Below are 19,063 nucleotides of genomic sequence, written 5' to 3'. Positions count from 1 at the left end.
CCTCTACAGCACCCCGGGCTCCGGAGCCCTTGAGTGCCATCCAAAAGGGCCTCGGTGTGTTCACCTGTGTGACTGAGCTCTTTATAATTTTCAAACATAGACCACACACAGCCTTATACATTTATTTACTCCAAACTACTTACCAGCTCACTGTTTCCGTGATTTTGTGATGTGGAGGATGGAGCTGGGCGCCCTGAGCATGCTGGGAAGTACTCAACCGCTGGGCCCTACCCCGCAGCCGCACTGGTTTCTTCGCCATGAATAATGCATACGGTAGTAAAATTCCCCGGCCAGCTTCTTGTTTCGCCATTAACAAAAATGAAAACGTCTTTACCCGCCTTCACCAAACATCGCTCCAATCAGAATAAGCGAGAGACCTGGTCCGAGGTTCAGGATTAATCCTCCGATACGTTTCCCTTGAAAGCCATCTTCTGGTGTCTTGTACTGTTCATCTTCTACTTGACTCTATTCTCCGTTGGTAAATTAGAAGCTCTGTGACAGCATTGTGTTCATCCGGTCTTTGATTCTCCCGGATCAGCTTTAAATAATGTCTTACACACAGTATCTATTCAATGAACTTCACTGCTTGGTTTGTTTCATTGTTTCCCCCTAGTCCCAGGATTCAAACCAGTGTACCTCTAACGCTGGGGAAGGACTCTGTCACTAAGCCACACCCCCAACAGCCTTGTTCGCTTTTCTTCAAGTGTGTGTGCATGTGTGTGTGCATGTGTGCGTGCGTGAGTGCGTGCGTGCGTGCGTGTGTGTGTGTGTGTGTGTGTGTGTGTGTGTGTGTGTGTGTCTGTGTGTGTCTGTGTAGGTGCATAAAGAGGCCAGACGTGAAGATTAGGAGTCTTCCTCTACCATTCTCCCCCTTATTTTTTCAATCAGGGTCTCTCACGGAACCTGGAGTTTGCTGTTTGGGTTCGGCTGACTGGCCAGCAAGTCCCCGGAGCCCACCCACCTCCATCTCTGTGCCCCCCAGTGCCAGTGTTACAGATACTCACCGCCTCACTCTGCTCTTACGCAGTTAGTTACTGAGAATCTGGCCTCAGGTCCGCATGTCTGTCCAGCAATCATTTTAACCCATTGAGCCATTTCCTCCTCAATCCTTTTTTTAGTTGTCTTCCGAGCCAAGTTCATGAAGCCAGACTTGCTGTCCCTCAGTGGAAGAGTGGGACTGTCTATGTTCAATCCATCTTTGATTGCTCCCCAAAATTAACCTTTAGCATCTTACACACAGTATACATGAACAGTGGGTTTCTACCATTTTTCTTTTCTTGTCTGATGGTGGTGGCGGCGGCCATCATCTCACAAGGCTGGTGACTGAACACAAGGCCTCATCCTGGCTACACAAGTACACTGCAGCTAGCCCACACTCCCCTGCTGTGAAACAATCCTTTTCTACACTATGAATATGTACTACTCTTATTGGTTAATAAAAAACTGACGGGGGCTGGAGAGATGGCTCAGTAGTTAAGAGCACTGGCTACTCTTCCAGAAGACCTGGGTTCAATTCCCAGCACCCACAAAACAGCTCACAACTGTCTGTAACTCCAGTTCCAGGGGGATCTGACACCCTCACACCAATGCACATAAAATAAAATTAATTTTAAAAAATGCCAGGTGGTGGTGGCACGTGCCTTTAATCCCAGCACTCAGGAGGCAGAGGCAGGTGGATCTCTGCGAGCTCGAGGCCAGCCTGGTCTACAGAGCAAGTTCCAGGACAGCTGAGGCTACACAGAGAAACCCTGTCTGGAAAAACAACAATAACAACAAAGCTGATGGGCAGGTAGCTGGGCAGGAAGTTAGGCAGGAAAGCCACACTGAGAATGATGGGAAGAAGGAGGGTGGAGCCAAGAGGGAGACCCCAGGGAAACAAGACACTTGAGGACAGGTAAAGTCACGAGCCATGTGACAATACACAGACTAATAGAAATGGGTTCATTTAAATGTAAGAGCTAGTTAGTAAAAAGCCTGAGCTATCAGCCGAGCATTTACATTCACATATAAGCCTCTGCATGTTTATTTGGGAATGGAGGTCAGGATGGAAAACTCCGTTTACACTCCCCTAACCTTGTTTTCCTTTTTTGTCCTCTTTTCTTTTCTTTAAGAATTATTCTCACGGGGCTGGAGAGATGCCTCAGCTTCTCTTGCCAAGAGTCCTAGTTTGTTCCCCAGAACATATCAGGTGACTCAAAAACCCCTGTAAGTCCTGCTCCGGGGACTCCAAGGGTACCCTTGTGTGCCCCTCTGCGTGCACATGCATGGTGTGCACACACAAACACACAAATAAAATCTTTAAGAATAAATAAATGAAATACATTTTCACAGTGAAACCCATTATTTTGTCTATGGCCATACCACCCTGAATGCCTCTGAACTTTCTGAAACTTAGTATTTTTGTACAACTAATATGTATCAATAAAATACATTTTTTTTAAAACGTATCCCACCTTACAAACAGGACAATAGAGAAGTGACAAGATATGCCACAAATCACATGGCAAATGAAAAAAATAACAATCTGAAAGTTTGCTCAGTTATGGTCTTTGTCCTTCTATAAAATGGGCCAATGAAAAACATCCATCATTAAGATGCTTTAGCCAAGAACTGGCAGCGGAAAGTCCCACCCAGATTTGCCTGACTGCACACATGACTTCAGGACATTGGATGTAAAAACCACAGATCTTACAGCCTCTGTGACCACGGAACGCTTCATTTCCATTTTCATTAGACGTGATGGGGCCATGGTTGCTGGACACTACTCGGGGTCTCCACAAGCAAAATATTGCCAGTTATGTCAAGGAGGGTGGGACTAGGTTTCCCTAACTAGTACTTAGTGAAAGACTTCCAGAAACGTCCAGGTAACGCAGGAAGTGGTAGGTGACTGACTCACTGTTAGTAGCCCCCATTCTGAGTCATTCTCCACCAAACCCTTCAGGACTGGAATAAGAAAATATCCAGGGAGAAGCATCATGACCCTAGGGAATTGTGAAACAAGCCAAGGCTGGCTTTTCCTTCATCTCTCACTTCCTTTGGTCCTGGCCATGCCCTGTGACTTCCAGGCCTAGTTAATAGCATTCTTACCTTTCTCTAACTCCAACTCTCTTCTGATTCTCGAGGGTGAAGCATTAATTTGATTTAAAATAAATAATGAGCAGAGTGTGGTGGCTCACGCCTTTGATTTCAGCACTCAGGAGGCAGAGGAAGGCCTTTCTCTGAGTTCGAGCCCAGCCAGCCTGAACTACGGAGCAAGTCCAGGACAGCCAGGGTTATACAGAGAAACCCTGTCTCAAAAAAAAATAATAATAATTAATTTAAATAAATAAATAAATAAACCTAAAAAATAAACCTTTTGCTATTGGCTGATCAGTCTCTCCTCGGGTATCATGTTAGCCTTTTACCATAGTCTTTCAAGTTCACGATCCACCTAAGTTCCCCAACCCAATGACACAAAAGAGGTTCTGTCTTGTGTTCATTCCAACGGATTGGCCCTGGAGCCTGGACCACAGAGCTGGTGAAGGTCTTGAGGCCACCCCTGGGCTCCGTGGTGGAATGGGTAAGCGGTGCTCTAGGCATGGGCGTGGCTACCAGGCATTTGTCATCCCTCACCTCACAGGAAATTACTTGAGCAGTGAGAGTCTCCAGACAGATAGGAGGAAAGGGACGAGGCACATTAGCCCTTTCTGATAGATACAGCTGACCGCGTCCCCTCACAAGACTCTTTGGACTCCACTGAGTGCAGGGTGAGTCTAGACTGCACAAGCTTCCCAGCAAAGGTGGCATCCTGGGGCATCTTAACTCTGGGTGGCTAAGATGCTGTTCCATTTCGTTCAAACGTAAAGGTTTGGAGCTGTATTTTTTGGTCCTAATTAGAAATTGACTAACTGTTCCCTTTCCTTCCTCTGTGGAGTCTGCAACCAGACACATTGTTTTTCATTTCTTTTTCTGAAAACGATGTTATTTCATGCCATTGACTACCTACCGTGTACTATCAAGCTGATATACTGCAAGAGTTGAAAAAGCAATCTTGATTTACTATGTAATCACAGAAATATGAAATATTTAAGAAATAATTCTTGTTTCTTGGGGGAAATTATGGCACAAAAGCGCTCTACATCACAGAATGGATGTGCTTCTAAGTAAGTGCAGAACATTCTTTTCCATAAGAACTCCTCTAACTTGCTGTTAACTCCTGTTTAATCGGCAGAGGTAATGGGGGTCTCATGACAATGGCAGAGTCACTGCTCCCACCACGGAAGTTTCTGTGGTCTCTGCTGAGACTTTGACGCTTGCCATGAAAGGGAGTATCCAGCACCACTGGATCCATCTACAACACAGCTCCTGTACCTAAGGCTCAGGGGTCATTTTGGAAGAGGGGTGGGGAAGACTGTAAGAGCCATAGGACCGGGGAATCTACTGTGAGATTGTGTCCCCTAGAAATGTCAGGACAGCTTGACACATGATACATAAATAGTATGTCTGCCTAAACAAAACCTGAAGACATACAGATCCAATAGACAAGCTAACAGGGAAGCGGGGGAAATCTCACTGGATGCCACCGTAGACAAAGAGCCACAAACAGCTAAAGAATACTGAGAGGGGGAGAAACAGTCTTCCCGAGGGATGAGGCCCCTAATCGGTTATCTAATATCAAGTGGTCAGCCCTGAAATCAAGTACATATAACAACACTGAACAGACTAGGCAGGTTGTACTTAGAATTTTAAGTGTGTGTGTGTGTGTGTGTGTGTGTGTGTAAAACAATAACAAAGAGGCCATGGTCTTGAGAGGGAAGGCGGTACATGGAAGGGATTAGAGGGGAAAAAGGAAGGGAAAAAATGATATAATTATACTTTAATTTTTATATTAGTAGTAATAATTTTAAAAGGATTGTCCCTGGGGCTGGAGAGATGGTTCAATGCTTAAGAGCACCTACTCTTCCTAGAAGACCTGAGTTAGGTTCCTGGCGCCCTTGTCAGGCACTCATGATCAACTGTAGCTTTCCTGTAAGAGATGGGGTGCCTTCCCCTGGCCTCCTCAAGGACCCTAGGGTGTGCACACGCACACATACACACACATATACACATACATAAAAATAAAATAAATCTTAACCAGGCATGGAGGTGAACACCTTGAATCCCAGCACTTGGGAGGCAGAGACGACAGGCAGATAGATCTCTGTGAGTTCAAGATCAGCCTGGTCTACTGAGTGAGTTCTAAGATAGCCAGGGCTATGTCGAGAGACCCTGTCTCAAAAAATAAAATAAAAATCTTAAAGATTGTCCCTTTAGAGTTTAACAAGGCGACTGTTGCCAAGGAACCAAAATCACCATGAGCTCTTGGAAGATCAGGTCTCCTCCACCCTGGGAGCTACCATTTCCTCACCCTATCAGCAGGGCAGCCACAAGAGGGGTCAAGGCCAAAAGAAAACCCAGAAAGCAGAAAAAAAAACGTGTCTTCACTGTTGCATCAATGCAGAAAAGACCCTTCAGTGCGAGTGGAGGCCTATCGTGGCTATGTTTTCTCGGTTTTGAAACTCTTTTATTATACATAAGCGTGTGTCTGAGTGTGGGTATGTGCATGTGAGTGCGAGCGGCCACAGAGATTAGAGGTTTCAGATCCCCCGGAGCTGGAATTACAGATTATTGTGAACTACCTGACATGGGTACTAGGAACAGAACTCCAGTCTTCTATAAAAGCAACAAGTACTCTTAACTGCTGAGCCGTCTCTCCAGCCCCCATTGCTGCTTCTTAAATACCTAGATAAGTGTGTGGGGTGTGTGTGTGTGCAGAGTAGGTCCTCAAGAACACACTGTTGAATGTGTGGAATGACGGATACACGGATGGATATGCAAATGAACCAGTGCCTGCTCTTTCCATCCACCTTCTATTAATATGTGAGTATAAAGCAAACAAACCCCCAAGCGGCTTCAGTTTCGGAATGTTTGATAGCTTTGACACAGGAAGTCAAAACCAAGCGAAGGCGTTTTGAAGTGGTACTCAACCAGAAAGTTGTTTTCTTCCTGTCGAGGTAAGGACTGCATGACCCCCTGAAAGCAGAGAAAAGAGATTCCTGGGTATTAACAGGCAGCCACAGAAATCAGTCCTGGTGAAATGTCCCTGGAAAGTAGCTTGTCCTCTTCCAGTGATGCTGAGGTCTCCTCCATATCCAACAGAAGCAGGAATAGTAAACTAATAGCTACAGCTTATGAAGACTTTACCTCGGTGTAGATATGATGATTAATATGTATAGATATTAAGTTAGCTATGAACCCCAGCAAGGGACTCTCGAGCTCAGGATTCAGATCAAGGGTAGAGTGTGTGCTATTTAGCAAATGCAAGGCCCTAAGTTTGGTCCCTAGTTCTGAGGGCCGGGGAGGGGGATGGGGTGGGGTAATCTCCAGGGTGAGTTAGCAAGAGAAATGGGGGGTGAAATCTGAGGTTAGGCATAAAATAATGAAAGCTGTGTGTGGTAGGGAATGCCTGCAATTCCAGTACTTAAGGCTAAGGCAAGAGGTTTCAGAGTTCAAGGCTAGCCTGGGCTATGGAGACAGAGAGAGACAGAGAGGGGGGGGGGGGGGAGGGAGGGAGAGAGAGAGAGAGAGAGAGGGAGGGAGGGAGGGAGGGAGGGAGAGAGAGAGAGAAGGAGGAGAAGAGAAGAGAAGAGGAGAGGAGAGGAGAGGAGAGGAGAGGAGAGGAGAGGAGAGAAGAGAAGAGAAGAGAAAAGAACTAAGATTTTTTTTTTTCCTTCTCCAGAAATAACTGAGAAGGAAAAAAATTTCTGGTATGGCATCTAAATCAAAGTGATTGACATAGGATAAAAGTTGTATTGAAGCTGGGCGTCGGTGGCACATGCCTTTAATCCCAGCACTTGTGAGGCAGAGCTCGTCCAATCTCTGTGAGTTCGAGGACAGCCTGGTCTACAGAGGGACATTCAGGACAGGCTCCAAAACTACACAGAGAAACCTTGTCTTGAAAAACCAACAACAACAACAACAACAAAAAAGATGTACTGAAGGACAACCTACATACTGTAAGTTTCAGATGTTACGTGCATATTTCAGTGGTTTAGGTAAAGTCGTAGCTTTACAAACATGGCTGCAATTCGGAATTTTTGTTTGGAGGTTTTAATTTTTGTTTTGTTTGGTTTGGTTGGTTGGTTTGGTTGGGTTGGCATTTTTTGTTGGTTGGTTTTATTTTGTAGTTGTTATTTTTTTTATTTTTTATTTTTTTGAGACAGGGTCTCATGTAGCCCAGGCTGGCCTCAAACTAAATAAACCAAGTTGGCCTTGCCTACACTTGCCGATGCTGAGATAACAGGCATGTTGCATGGCACCCAGCCCGTTTCCAGTCCACAATCCCATTTTCAAGCATTTCTGTCACCTCCTCTCCATTTGTCTGGTTGTTATTTGAAGCCCCAGGCCTGGGTGGTCCCTCAGCTGCTTCCTACCTCCGTAGATTTCCCTGTTCTAGGAATGTCATATACTTAGGCTCGTGTAAGATAGTCTTTTGGGGGGGGGGGGGCAAGGGAGTGGGGTTTCTAGACATAGTTTCTCTGTGTAGCTTTGGCGCCTTTCCTGGAACTCACTCTGTAGACCAGGCTGGGCTCGAACTCACAGAGATCCACCTGCCTCTGCCTCCCTAGTGCTGGAATTAAAGGCATATGCCACCGCCGCCTGGCTTTGTTTATGTTCTTTAGCCAAGATTTTGCTGTCTAGTTTAGGCTGACTTGGTACTCTATGCATTCCAGCCTAGCCTCAAATTCTAAATACTGCCTTAGCTTTCTGAGTACTAGGATTACAGGCATGAACTACCACACCAATGGTTCTCAACCTGTGGGTCGCATGACCCTTGAGGCATGGGGGTGGATCAAACAACCCTTTCACAGAGGGCCCATATCAGATATCCTGCATATCAGATATTTTACATGACGACTCCTAACAACAAAATTATAGTTATGAAGTAGCAACGAAAATAATTTTGTGGCTGGGGTTCACCAGAACATGAGGAACTGTGTTAAAGGTTGCAGAGTCAGAAAGGTTGAGAACCACTGCTTTACACCCAGTTTATAATGAACTTTTAAAGAGCTTGACGTCTAGGAAGGAACTCACTACTGCTGTTTTGCTGAAATGGACATGTTGTACACACACACACACACACACACACACACACACACACACACACACACACCTTCAAGGCTCGGGGAGCATCGGCGAAGAGGTAGAGGAAAGAACACGAGATCCAGAGGATGGGGAGGAGTGCTGTGGCACGCTGTCTTCTGGACACGACCTGGCTGCTGCCCTCACAAGCTCACCGCAGCTGTGGTTACCTGCAGAGAACCTGGAGAGGATCAAGCCAGTCAACATGTCCCGTACAAACGGGGTTGCGGCTCACGAGACCCCCACCTTTAGCTGAGGAACTGTTGACAATGGATGGCTGCTGAACGGGTGTGGCTGCTGTGCGTTACCCATGCTCTGGTGGATGGCCACACACCTATGCCCTTAAAGGTAGCATGAATTGGACTAGGTGGGTTATAAGAGAGGAGGAAGTGAAGGAGAAGGAGACATGAAAGGTGGAAGGATTAGGGAGCCCTGAGGAAGGTGGGAAGGGATTTGGGTTGGATTTGATTAAGATGCATTAGATATATATGAAATTGTCAGTGAATGAATACAAAATATTCTAACAAGTAAATAAATAAGTGCCTCAACAAACTCTTGGTTGGCCAGTGCTAAGTGGCCGTCCCATTCTGCATTCTCCCCACAAAGGTGGGTGTACCCCCTATGCTGATAGTGTGGGGATCACAGACGTTCTACTGAGGGTCTCGTGAATGAATAACTCCTTATGAGTTTTAGTTTGCATGTCTGATATCAAGGTCGTGATGATTTCATGTGTTTGTTAGCCACTCATATAGCTTCTTTGGTAGATATCTTTCGAATCTTCCATTCATTTTTTTCTTTTCTTGTCATATTTATGGTATTGGGATTCAACCTAGGACCATATATACATGGTAAGAAAGTATCCTACCACTGAGCCACATCCCCAGCTCTGTGTGTGTGTGTGTGTGTGTGTGTGTGTGTGTGTGTGTATGTGTGTGTGTGTGCCCCCCCCTTTTGTCTTAGTATTATTAAGTTGTGATGGATTTTCTTTTCTTTCTTTTTTTTCAGGGGGGATATAAATCTTTAATCATATATGTGATTTGTAAATACCTTCTTTTTTGACCTTTTTATTACATTTCTTTATTTATGGTATATGACACACATGTGTCCCAGAGCTCATGTACACAGGGCAGAAGACAATTTACAAGAACCAGTTCTCTCCTGCCACCATTTATGTCCTGGGCTTTGAACTTAGGTCCTCGGCCTTGGTGGCAAGTGCCGTTATCCACTGAGCCGTCTCACAAACCCAGCAAATGCCTTCTTCTGATTGGGAGCATGTATTTTCTGTCCTTTAATTGTACCCTTTGAAGAGTAAACGCTTTCAAATCTGATGCGGTCATATTTATCGACGGTTTCTTTTATGGGTTGTTCCTTTCAGGTTATGTTTATTTTTTTATTTTTTATTGACGGTTTCTTTTAAGGGTTGTTCCTTTCAGGTTATGTTTATTTTTCCTCCTGTTCTTTGCTTTTGCTTCTTAATAGACCTTCACGTACCTTTTAAAATGTATCGCATCGATACTTGTGCTCATTAACTAAACAGACAACTCGTTGCAAAAATGTTTGCATGATCGCCTCTTCCTTTTCATAAAGCTCCATGTTATGAAGGCCCTCGTGGTGTTTTTCTAAGGGAACCCATCTGACGAGCTCTGTAAACAGTCTGATGCACCAAAAGGCAGACAATAATAGCTATTGATCAGAGGCATCCCATCAGCCAGGCACGGCTTTACGCTATTTCCTGGTATGAATTCATTTCGTAGGAAGGGTCGCATGTGGCAGGAGCTATGATTATCACCACCACAGAGAGAAGCAAACAAACACAGAGAGTACTTATGTTGCCCGGAGAGGGATTTGAGCTCAGGCAGTCCAGCTCAAAAGCAAGCATGCACCGGGCGGCGTTGGTACACGCCTTTAATCGCAGCACTCGGGAGGCAGAGCCAGGCGGATCTCTGTGAGTTCAAGGCCAGCCTGGTCTACAGAGCGAGATTCAGGACAGGCACTGAAACGACACAGAGAAACCCTGTGTCCGGGGAAAAAAAAAAAAAGCAAGCATGCAGCCCTAGCCACTGTGCTGTGCTACCTCTGAGCAATATCCCCTAGGAAGGACTGCCAGATAAGATCCATCACCGTGGGGGACATGGAAGCTGTCTAAGAGAGTCACCACCACAGCCGCTGTCTGAATACAGGGAGGTTCCCCTGGACCTCTCCTCCTCCTCACACAGCCACTGCTGAGCAAGTTCACCGCACACTAGACACTGAACACATCGTATGTACCCTCACTGTCACTTAAGTTCTGAAACAGTCAGATCACTGCATGGCCACAGGCTGGGACCTCCATGAACTGTGGTCACAGTTCCGGGACTTGCCTTGGCTCCTTCCTTCCTGAGGCCTGGCTACTCACTAATTCTGTGGTTCCCTGGGTTGTCGCTGCATCCCCTAGCACATTCCTGTTCCGCTTAAGATACCTCTGACTGATCTGTCCCTTGGAACAAACGATCCCTGCTACAGGAAGTTGGCTGCAGTCTGCTCTGTGTCCTACACAGCTTTGTCCCCAGCACTCCTTAGACTCCAGGACGTTTCAGACCTCACTGGGCCTTCCTCCCAAGCCCTGGTGGCACTTGCTCCAATGTCTCTCTTGGCCTTCCCTGGGACAATTACCTTGTCTGACACACTAACCTGTGCTAATGAGAGAGCTGGAGGGAACTCAGCCCATCCTCTCACGCTCAGGTAACAAGGGTGTACCTATAACAATGGCACCTTTGTTTTCCTAACCAGGAACAGCTTCAACAGTGACATTTCAGGTTAGCTAAGAGAGAGGAAGGAATTTTTCTGGGCAATGGGGACCTTGTTGTGCCACTGCGATTCATTTCCTTCTAGGCAGCAGCTCCTTTCCCTTAGCGGAGAGCAAAGAGCCACTGTGAGATCCATCAGTGCCAACAGTAATCCCAAAGGGCGACCTCAGAACACTCGGCAGCTGTGAACGCGACGCCAGCCCCAGTACCAGAGACAAATGTGGCTAGGATTTCTGACTTGGGATACGTGGTCTGAGAGAAGAGGTTCAGGCTTTGGAACCACATCACCTTCTCTCCAATTCTGGCTCACTACACACAGACCATTGCTGAGCCCGTCCAGTCTTAGAATTGGACCCAGTGATCCCAACAACCTTGGGGTGGGAGGTTCATTTGTAAGATGTTTAGCACACTGACGCGCCCGCGTTTAGTTGCCTTAGCTTTTTCAAGAGGCAGCGGCTCTGCAGCTCTTTCTAGCGTTTTTCTCTCTCACACACAAATGATTGTCAAGTGGATCATACTTCTGAGTGCTCAACTGAGATGTTTCTCAGTTATTGTTCTGAAAGTACTCGAGTCAGCAGATACAGACTGACCACCTGCTTTCTGCTAAAAAGCATGATCTAGACTGGAGGAAATTCTCTGGTAGTGGCAACTTACATCACACAGCAAGCAGTATCAAGCCACCGAAAAGCTGCCCGAAGCTTCAGAGTATTCAGAAATCAACACTGTTTGTCTTGCTGCTTCTCTTTGTGTGGTTCATTTCCCAAGCAAAGCAGGGTACTATTATTGTCATTCTAATACCTTTGGTGTTTCCATCAAGCTACCTCAACTCACCAGAATGTCATGTTCATCAGTAACTCAGGACCAGACACCTTCCTAGCGGTGGCAGATTCAGAAATCACTCTCAGGAACCACGTCATGAGGAAACCTAAATGTGAGACTGTCTCAATGGTTATGAGCAAATGCTGCTCTTACAGAGAGAGGGCCAGAGTTTGGCTCCCAGCACTCATATCAGCCAGTTCACAACCACTGCCATTCCAGATCTGGGGACCCAATGCCCTCTACTGGCCTCCAAGGCCACCTGCACTCATGTGCACAAACACACATAAACATACACATCCTTAAAAATAATAAAAATCAACCTTTTTTTAAAGAAGAAGAAAGGGAACTAAATATGGAATGAATTTTTAAAAACCCACGGAAGTAAATGATAGTAAAATCATAGAGGCTAGCGTTCATTGAGTACGACTGTGGGCAAAGCAGTATGCAAATAATTAAAAATAGACTGTTTTATTTAATATTCACAAGCTCATCCAGTGGGTTATATTCTTGTCCTCCTCCCTACCCCACTCCTCTGCCTTTTTAAAATTTTTTCTTTTTTGGATAAGATCTCATTGTGTACCACTGGCTACCCTAGAACTCACAGATCACAGAGGTCAGCCTCCTTCTGCCTCTTGAGTATCGTGTATACTTCTTATTGATGGAATAAAGTTCTTTTTTTTTTTCCTTAAGGCCAAGACAACTTTACACATCCTTTGATAAAATGAAAGCCCCATGCTTAGAACTAAGCCACAAGTCTTCAATATCACAAAGCTGTGTAATACAAGTGTTAAAAAAATAGTAGTAACATAAAAAAATAATTCACAGAATTCAAATAATAACTCAGATTCTACATGATATTTTTGTCTCGGTTGGTAAAGGTTTTGGTTAATGTGAAGATAAAATTCCTCTAGCTATGCTGTCCTCAAGTCCTTTATTGCCACCATCCATCAGTTCACACAGTGTGACAGCTGGCTGCTGTAGCATCTCCACAGTGGCTGTTCCTGTCCTCGAGGCTATTTTAAGGTAGCCTTCTGTACCCTGCTCAGGACCCCAGATGCTCTTGACAAGCCAGCATTTATTGATATTTAAATCTGATCCTTCAAATACCACGATTGAGAGTCTTGCTGCTTCTGTGTATTTGTTACTTTTCCACGACCAAGGCAACTTTTAAAAGAAAGGGTTTAATGGAGGCTACCATTTCAGAGGGTCAGAGTCCATAATGTCAGCGCAAGGCCATCGTTGAAACAACAGCTAAGAGCTCACATCTCAAACTGCAAGCAGGAGGCAGAGGGAGCTCAAAGCCTGATCCTAGCAAGACACCTCTTCCAAGAAGAAGCCTCCTAATCCTTCCCAAACAGTCTTAGCAGGTTGGGACCAAGTATCCAAACCTACAAACCTGTGAGAGCCATTCCCATCCAAACCATCACAGTCACAGCCAATGACTGGCTTGTAGAGCCGGAAGGATGCAATGGCTGGCATCAGTTGCAACAGTGGTGGGCTCCACACTCACACCTTCATGAGGGGCTTCTCCTGCTAAGCCATGTCCATAAATGTGGTGTTAGCCGTAACAGACTCGAGCCAGACTTAACAAGGCTGCATCCTTTGCTCCAAAAGGATGGGAGACCTCTGAACTCAGGTTCGTCGCAGCCCTGATGGCCTTGAGCCCGAGGACTGCCCACAAGAATGGTTCGCTCCTTCCTTGGGACCACTTGGCCAGTCTTGTGAACCATCTGTTCTTCTAGGGCTCCCAGTCACTCTAAAAGCCTGACAAGACCCACGCTGGCCCTGAGTCCTCACAGGAGCCAGAGAAGCCCTTCTCTCTCCAAACCACAGACTTGAGGATCCGACACGAAAGAGATCCCCGCACATTCTGTCCTTAGGCTTCGCCAACAGGCAGTCATCACCTGCCCAAGCTCTTGGCTGATGGTGTCGCCAAAGGCGTCCACGGCATGGTGAGGCCGTGCTCGTCCTCCACTGTGTGGTTGGATGTCTTCTCAGTCTTCTCCCACGCTGCCGTCATTCATTCTTGCTCCTTCAGGTCCTGTGGGTCAGTCTCCTGCGTGTGCACGTCTGGTGCCCCGGTGCCTCCAAGGTTTGATCAAGCGAAGGGCGGGCAGGAAGAGAGAACGGTCCTCCACTCAAAACCCTGGGGCAGCCGCTACTGCACACACGGGCGCCGCTCAGACTTGGCACCGGGGGTGGCTGAGGTTCACAAATCTGACTCTGGTCTTTTTTTTGAAATGGGGGTCTTCCATCTTATTTTATTTTGTTTCTTGACACCTTTCCCATGCTAAATACTAGGATGATAACTGTGTGCCACTACACTCAGCCTTGTTTGTCACCCCTCCCCTCAGGCAAAGACACTCAAAAGTTAAGAAGGTAGTGTGAGTTCTCACCGCTCTGTTAGGAAGTCCCCCATCTGAACGGAGGTTTCTAGAGTCTAAATTTATATATCTGTGTGTGTCTGTTTATAAATAATATAAATATATCATACGTATTATATATTCTATATTAATATTTATTATATTTTTATTTCTTTTGGGGGGAGTTAGAGACAGAGTTTCTCTGTGTAACTTTTGGAGCCTGTCCTGGAACTCACTCTGTAGCCCAGGCTGGCCTCAGACTCACAGAGATTCACCTGCCTCTGCCTCTGCCTCCCAAGTGCTGGGATTAAAGGGGTGCGCCACCACCGCCTGGCCTTCTTTCTAAATTTTAAAAAATAATTTATTTTTATTATATATACATTTTTATATATAGTGCATGCACGTGCACACACACACACATACACACAACCGATCACATACCCCTTGTGGAGGACAGAGGACAACAGAAGTTAGTTTTCTCCTTCTACCACGTGGGACCTGGAGAGCCAACTCAGATCATCAAGCAAAGGCCAGCCCGTTGTGAGCTTGTCAACTCTGGACCTCAAAGTCCTAACCAAGACACTTTTTTGTTGTTGTTGTTGTTTAATTTTGGTAAGACATACATAACCAAGGTAACTAATTTGGCCACTTTTACATGTACAGTTGGGTGTGGCATTAAGTACATTCATATTGCTCTGCAAAGACTGCCGCCCTCCATCCCTGCGCCCGTTTCGGGATACCCCGTTTATGAAGCAACTGTGACCATGCAAATATCTAGTGGGGATTCTTATCAGTCATCTTCCGCTCACTACCTGGAGAGCAGCAGGAAGCTGGGGTGGCTCACAGCTTGCGTAATATGGCTACGTGCAGGCAGGCTCGTGAAACAGAATTTTGCTGGCCGTGTGTGTTTTAATCGTAATTTCTTTCCCTTGGGTACCAGGATCTTTTGACTTCTTTTTTTTTTTTTTTCTTTTTAAGCGTTAAGGATGTAACAACCACTAAAGAATTAGATAAAGTCAGTTACAAGAGAAAAAAAGGGATCCTAGAAAAAAAAAAAAAGTTGTGGTTCTGAGGTCTGCTGCAGAGCAGGAAGTGTATAGGCACATTAGTGATGCTCATGTCAGTCTAAAAAAAAGAAGCAAAAGGCTGTAATTTTTAAAACAAAAAAGAGGGTAAGCATTAGCTAGGGCAGGGTACTGGGTAATATGTATCCTTAGACGGCTATTTTTGTGGGGTTTTTTTTTAACCACTATTAAAATTGTTAAAACTTTATCAGAGCCCTACTGAGTAACTGTTCTCTTAAATATATTGTCTTTAGCTAAAATAGCCTACTCCCCGCAGCACACGTGGGCAGGACTCTTTTTGAACCTGGGAAAGCATCTTCCAGAATTGTCCTTTAGTAGTTTTGTTTTTTTCCCTCTCCTACTTAAGCCACCCTTCATTAGTCACTCGATTATTCATTTCTACAGCATCCCTGCCAGATGGAAAGAACATGAATCTCCCAGAAAGAGACTTCTCCAGCTTCTGCCCCGTATTTCTAAGCTGGCTTCCCTCAACTTATTTCCTAATCTGAGAACAGGAGTATAAATTCCCCACTCGAAAGGCTTTGGAAAGGCTCACTTGTAATGGTTTTATGTAACAACAGTTAATAACTAGTTACCTCTTGTCTGGCATTGGAAAATAAATTTCTATTGTTGTGCATATTTTCTCCACATAAGATAACATCCATGCGGAACGTGTGTATATTTGTGTGTGGGGGGGTTACTTTCTTACTCTTGACCTCATTGAAATATGCCTTGTAAAAGCTACCGGTTTGTTTTTGTTCTGTTTTGTTTTTTAATCACAGAATGCTCATGAAGGTATTGGCCTGACATAGAATCGGGAAAATATGAAATTATGCATATCACACACACACACACACACACACACACACACACACACACACACACACATACACACACCCCAACAGCTACTCAACAGAGAGAGTAGAGAGACCTAAAAATATTTAAGAGGCACAACTGTGTGAAATATTTCAACTTGTTTGTACCATGAGTTAACCAATCAAAGTCACCTTTAAAGCAATCAGGAAATTTTAAAGATGGACTAGATATTAGAATGTGTTCAAAAATCAAATTTGACTTTATTAGATGTGACGGTGGCATTGTGGCCTATGTGTTTGTTTGTTTTGAGATGCTGCTGCTGTCCCAGATGCTACCCAATCTGCCCTCCAACTCACAAGCCTCCCACGTCAGCCTCCCAAGGAGCTCAGATTACGGGCATGGACCACTCCTACCCACAGTTTCTGCTTATGTTTTGTAGTTTGTTCTGATCTGGGAGAGATGGATGCTGAATTCCTTACAAGTGAAATGAAATAACGCCTTGAATGTTCTTTACTCTGAGATTAACAAAATGAGATTAAATATCGAAATGAACTGATGACGACATACAGGCTCATCAGTCTTTTCCACTTCTGCATGTTTGCAGATTTCTAGAATAAAAGTTATTTTTAGAACTTTAAAGAGAGGGGTCTAGAAAGATGGCTCAGTGGACCAAGTAGTTGCCTGAGACCTGAGTTCAGACCTCCCGCAGTAGAATAAAATGCATAGTGTGGCCATGCATACTGTAACTCCAGAGTTTAGAGTTTAGGGCGACAGGAGGATTATTGTCCCCTTGTCCAACCAGTCAGTGAGCTCCAGCGTCAGTGAGGAAATGTTGGGTTTTTGTTGTTGTTGTTGTTGTTTGTTTGTTGGTGTTTTTCGAGACAGGGTTTCTCTGTGTAGTTTTGGTGCCTGTCCAGGATTTTGTTCTGTAGACCAGGCTGGTCTCGAACTCACAGGGATCCACCTGACTCTGCCTCCCAAGTGCTGGGATTAAGGGTGTACACCACCACTGCCCAGCGGGAAATCTTGTCTTAGTAAGAAATAAAAATGGAGGGTAACAGAAGAGGATACCTGATGTTGACTTCTGAACTCCACACCCATGCACACGTGCCTGTACACACACATACACATATATCTGCACATGTGTCACATACAGACAAATACAAGAAAATCAAATCATTACGGCCAGAGAGTGGATGGAAAGGGAGACAAAAGGGGAAACATATTAATAAACTAAGTCATCCCGGGAAGGGAAACGAGGGGTCTGATGTGAGCGAGCTAAGAGGTAGAATCGATCGGAATCTGACGAATTTGATAGGGGAACGAGAGTAGAAGGAAGTGTCAGATTTCTGTTTTGGGAGCTGATGCCATTTAGTGGTGGGAGGATTCCTGGAGGAAGAGGTCAGCCAGGGTTGGCTTTCCAGGAGGCAGCTGGCGCTGCTTCATGGGGAGGTGAGTCACCGCATCGAGGTAGTGAGATGATAGCGTAGAAAGTCAGGGTGGAATTACAAAACTGCCCAGAAACAAAGCAGTCAAGGAAAGGGCCCGGGAACAAGCCTTGAGGGAGGTGCAACCCAAAGCGAGACTGAGGCAGGGTAGCTAACGGAAGGAGGAGCAGGAGAAGGATGCACCGTGAAAAACCAAGAGATCGGTAATAGAAATGCTGAACAGTCATGACTGAGGGGACTCTTAACACTGTGCTTTCAGTATCTATGGATTAAAACAGGCCTCACTTTTGAGTTTCCTTGAAGAGTCACATTGAGTCAGGTATGAGTTCATGCCCTTAATCCAGCACGAAGGAGGCAGAGAGAAAGGCAGATCTCTATGAGTTCAAGGCCAGCCTGATGTGGAGCTTAAGGCCAGTCAAAGCTACTTTGTGAGACCCTGTCTCAGACAAATTAGTCCCATTAGTGAACACACACTATAAATATCAAATACTGTTTCCAATGACCACATAATTCCCAGTCACAGACTACTGACAAAAAGAAACCACAGAAGTCATTGATGATGGTGCACACCTCTCGTCTCAGCACCTACTTGTGAGTATCTCTAAGTCCAGGCCGGCTGAGTCTGCACCCCCAGCACCCATATAAAAGCAGGGTGCAGCAAGGTGCCTGCAGTCCAAGCACATGGAAGCAGGGAGAAAAGGATCCCTGGAGCTGACTAGCTGGCCAATCTAGGCAAATCAGTGAAGCTCCAGGTTCAGTGAGAGATCCTGTCTCCAAATGAAGATTTGAGGAAGGTATCCAGTGTTGACCTATGACCTCTACACACACATATACACACATGTGCTTGTGTAGCCACACTCACAGTTGCCCATATACACCACACATACACACACACACACACAGAGAGAGAGAGAGAGAGAGAGAGAGAAATAAACTACATAATACAAGCGATCCTTAACTGAAGACTGTCAAAATAACAAATGAAAAGGAATGTTTAACCAGCATTTGCTGAACTCCTACAGTTTGCACAAAGTGAATATTGTACCAGAGGAGGCAGCAGGAAGCCACATTTACTGGGAACTTTCACATGATGGCCGCCAGCAGCTGCAGAGGACCCCTTCTGCAGTGGGTACTGCCTGCTTTGCATGATTCAATCCCATCCCACCCTAGAACACAGCTTCGATTGTTGTGACTTACGTTAGAAAGAAAGAACTACAAGTAAGTTCCTGGAGACGAGAGGAGTCTACATGCCAGCATGTACAATAATGGCAAAGCCCGCCCACCCAGCCACTACTCTATACTACTTCCTTCCTTTGTTCAATTTATTTCTTCATTTACTTATTGCGGTGCTGGAGCAATCCCAGGGCCTCACAAATGGTAGGCCTGTCCTCTGCCACGGGGCTATACCATACTTCCAATTTATACCTGACCCTCTATTTAAAATACTGCTTTAAAGCCCTATATCTTAAAGCTTAATAATTAAAAAAAGAAACACAGTTAAAAAAAACTGCCACAGGTCACAGGCCCACCATGACTACTTTAGAGCCTATAACCAGCATTGGCAACCCTTATAAAATGCCATTAACTTCTTATTTATGGCCCCAGCA

The sequence above is a fragment of the Peromyscus californicus genome, unplaced genomic scaffold (genome assembly GCF_007827085.1).
Source record: "Peromyscus californicus insignis strain IS unplaced genomic scaffold, ASM782708v3 Scaffold_24__1_contigs__length_46423439, whole genome shotgun sequence".
In the NCBI taxonomy this organism is placed as follows: domain Eukaryota; kingdom Metazoa; phylum Chordata; class Mammalia; order Rodentia; family Cricetidae; genus Peromyscus; species Peromyscus californicus.
The sequence above is the reverse complement of the archived record's forward strand: the minus strand, read 5'-3'. Positions refer to the sequence as shown.